The sequence below is a fragment of the Arachis ipaensis genome, chromosome B08 (genome assembly GCF_000816755.2).
Source record: "Arachis ipaensis cultivar K30076 chromosome B08, Araip1.1, whole genome shotgun sequence".
Classification (NCBI taxonomy): domain Eukaryota; kingdom Viridiplantae; phylum Streptophyta; class Magnoliopsida; order Fabales; family Fabaceae; genus Arachis; species Arachis ipaensis.
In genome coordinates, this window is record NC_029792.2 from 1,616,777 (window position 1) to 1,621,217 (window position 4,441).

The following is a 4,441-nucleotide window of genomic DNA, read 5'->3' on the forward strand; positions in this document are numbered from 1 at the left end:
CGTTGTTTCACGGGGTCACACCTCTTTAGATGATTTGGGGATCGTGGTGTATGTCGTCTTGTTATGTTTATGTTATGTATCTTTTTTGTTGGTTATCAGTGTTATGTATGGTTTCATTAAGCTAGTTGTTCATGCAGCAGTTACTTTGATGTTATGTTATGTATTATCAGTCATCCCATCATTTCCATGATTTTACTCATTTAACTTAACTACATAATTAGAAAGACATTCAACAAGCATATCTTGTACGAATTACAACTTTCATCACTTATAAAATACAAATGAGTTCCACCTAGAACATTGATTGCTAACTGAAATAAAATACAGCTGCTGATACAAAAAAAAAAGACACACCAACGTTCCTATTCATTCCCAGCTGTCCCAGTGGGTCGTCCGGCTTGCAGACAACTCCGACGAGTGTGTCCTGGCTGCCTGCAGAGGTCACATCTCTTTGGCCGGTTCGGATCTGCATCATCCATGTTGGTGCGAATGCGGGTGGACCTCGGACGACCCTCCTTCGCACGCCTCATGTTCGGATCCGGTATAACGGTAGGCCCGCCATAAGGTGGCCAGAATCCCTCCGGAATGGGAGGTGTAAATCCCATCTGATAGACACCGAAAACGGAACTAAGGCGATAGACCTGGTGGACATAAGGCATCCAATTAAGACGTGAATAAGCACAGCATGCCAATGCGTGAGGACACGGGAAATGAAGTGCTTGGAAGTATCCACAGTCACAAGTCTGAGACCCTAGTGAGACCCTGTAGGTACCAAGTGAGAATGAACCTGTCGGAGTCGTCTCTGCCACCGTGTACTCCGAGTTATCCCTGTCATAAACAGTCACCGTGAAGCACCTGGCTGTCTTCAGGTTGGCCTCGATACACTTTACTAGGTATTGACTGAATTGTTGTCCGGTACCCATCTGAGCCTCGGCCTCCCTCCCCTTACGGACAAATAGCTCCGCCAGCCTTCCGTATGTGGCCTTAACCAGCGAGCACACAGGGAGGTTCCTTACCCCCTTCAGGATTGAATTCACACACTCAGAAATATTGGTGGTCATGTGCCCGAATCTCCGACCCTCATCACAGTACTGTGTCCACAACGAATACTCAATTCGGTTCGCCCAGTCACACATTGCCGGATTCTCAGAGCGCAGAATGTCAAACCAGTAGTCGAACTCCACTTCGGTCTTCGCATATGCGGCGTTCACAAGAAGCCTCCGGGAATCTTTTCCCTTGAAGGTGAGGGCGAAATTAGCTGCAACGTGTCGAATGCAGAACGCCCTGTATGCGGCCGGAGGTAACCATCCCCTATCGGGAGCCTCGAGCGCTGCCTTGATGCCGTTATGCCTATCTGAAATAACTAACAGACCCGGCTGAGGTGTCACGTGCTGACGAAGGTGGGAGAGAAAGAAAGACCATGACTCAGCATTCTCACCCTCAACTAGTGCAAATGCCACAGGGAGTATGTTGGAGTTCCCGTCCTGTGCAATCGCGACAAGCAACGTTCCCCCATACTTGCCATATAGATGGGTGCCGTCAATACTCACCAAGGGCTTGCAATGACAAAAGGCCTCGATACAAGGGGGGAAAGTCCAGAACAGCCTATGAAAATAAGCATGAGACTCGTCCAGCTGTCCCCCAACTCGAACAGGGCAAGTCCTGAGGACTGCTACAGTGCCAGGCATCGTCAACTGAACTCCTAACACCCACCGAGGGAGCTCGTTGTACGACTCATCCCAGTCCCCATAGATGACTGCAACGGCCTTCTGCTTCGCCATCCATACCCTCCTGTACGTAGGCCTGAATCCAAAGTGTGCGGCCGTGGCATTTAGAAGCACCTTGATGTTGACGGATGCATCAGCCCTAATCATTGGCATAATGAATGTCGCTATCACATGGTAGTCCAGACTCCTATGGTCGCTGGAGATGGAGGTGGCGAGACAGGTATGCAGTCCGTTGTACCGCTTCACTTCCCAGATGCCCTTGCGCTGACGGAGACTCAACCGAATCAACCATGTGCACCCATTCCCAAACTCAGAACACTTTCCAACATACCTGTGGTAGTCAGACTCAACGACCTTGTACTGGACCCCTCGGCGGATGCTGTAAGTCTTCACACTCAACAGCGCCTCATCCTTATCCTGAAATTGTTGCCCAACCTGGAACTCTGTCATACCGGCAGACCCTTCCGTATCTCTAGCGCCAAATCCAGCCGTCTGCCTAGGATTTTCGTCATGCCTCATGGCATCCAGGTCCAACGATGAAAAATGGGGTGGGTACTGCTGTGTGCCAGAACTAGATCCACCTGTAGCCCTTCTCGGATCAGTCGCTCCAAGATCATCGCCGCTGTCATCAGCAATCATATCAAGCTCGACATCATCGTCATCTTGATCATCAAACAATCCCTCCCCAACACCAGTCGGTGTAGGACACTGCACTTCGGTCGGAAGATGCTCCCCATATCGAACCACGTCTCCGACATTGCCGCTGAGATCAACAGCAAACGATGGGGAGGCAACAGGCTGTATCGATGGCTCATACACAGGAACGGAGGATGAAGCAACCGCAGGTCTTGAGCTCGAGCCGGCAACCGTGGCTATAGTATTGGCATTCCGGTTCGAACCACCTGAGCTAGATACCACATCAACCAACTTTGCTAACAGCTCTGGTGTCCTTACCTTGGAAAATTGCCTACGACAAAGAAACATGACCTGCAAGTCCTCATCACTCCCGATCGTGAAACAATCATACTTCACGGTATCATGGAGCACCGTGGTTGGGATGCGATAGAAAAACTTCTTAACCCTTTTAACTCCTTCCAGACCAAGCTTCTCCAGCACAGAGCTAACGAGAGCATCGTAGCTGGTGGTTGGCCTCACGATAATACATAGAGGATCCTTATCAGTGAACTTCACGCCGGACCGAGTTTTTCTCTTAATCGATCCTCTGTGGTGTACCAGCACTAGAAAACTATCCTCACTAGCCATCTCACCTCTTTGATGAGAAAAACTCTGAGTTCACAGCATATATATAGAGCTCCGGTTCATGGTAATTCGAATCAACTACATTCGCACTATATATTTATAATTCGAATCAAATAAATTCGAATTACAATTCCTTACTAATTCGAAACAATATGTTTCGATTTATGTTTCGTCAAGCCTTTCTTAGTAATTCGAATTAACTGAATTCGAATTCCTCTTTAATAATTCGAAACCAGTTGTTTCGAATTACTTGTTTCTCATGCTTGCATATAATTCGAATTAAGTCATATCGAACTACATAGGATTTTAATTCGAAACGTATAGATTCGAATTATATAATAATTTGATTCTGGTTGAATGCTGTCTAGGAATTCAGTTTGGCTGATTTCTGTAAATTTTCTTCTCCCTTGGTTTAATCAAGTTTTTTACCCTATAAATTAAGAGGTCTGATATACATACAAATTTTTTTGGCTTACAAGCTATACAAGTTGGTCCAAATCCAAAAAAAAAAAAACACGTGCAACACTCCTTCAAAATCGAGCATCCAACGCATTCCTTAATCACCCTTCCACAACACGTTCATTATGCCGCACTCTTCCTCTTATTCCTCAATCAAAACGCAAACCGTCAAGATATCGAAATAAACTACGATTCTGCAGAAACGTTCCAACTCATCGCAAAGAGTAGAAGAAATCAAGAAGAAAAGATACAAATTTTCATAAAAAATCACCAGAAAAAACGAAGAAACATTATTCAAGGTACTATTTTATCGCTCTTCTAGGTTTTTTTTTCTAAAATGTATTTGCCATGTGCCTCATCCTTAACCAGCAAAACATTAAAAGCTGTCTCCTCCATATTTTGGGTGTATTTCTTAAATCCTTTAGGTATATTTCTGTAATCCTTTCTGTAACCGTTTGGGTATATTTCTGTAATTGTTTGGGTGTATTTCTGAAGTTCCATTATTTTCAAAACAATTTCAAAACTTGATTTCAGAAACCATGAAAATCGAAAAAAAAACACGAAGCAAGAAGGAGATCCAACAAATTTGACAAGAAATTCGAAAAAAGAAACTAAATCTTTTGAAAAATGGAAGTTATATATTTGCGCATTAATTGATTTGAATTAATTTAAAAGTCTGTTAAAGAGGCACATAAAGCAGCGCAATTAGTGGATTTTATTCTCTTCAGGCTTGTAAAGCTTGTATTGTAAGCGCAAAACACTTGTATGTAGAGATTAATCCATAAATTAAACATTTTTATTATGTTTATTCAAGCATTCTAAATTAATATAGTATTATAAACCTTACAAAAATGGTAAAAAAATGTTAATGCATAAAAGAAATTATATTTTTAAAAGAAATAAAGCCTCACAACTCACAAGTTACAAGCTATACATTTTGATTCCCTACAAAATCTATTATTGGGTGAAAGCAAAAACAAAAAATGTAAAAGACC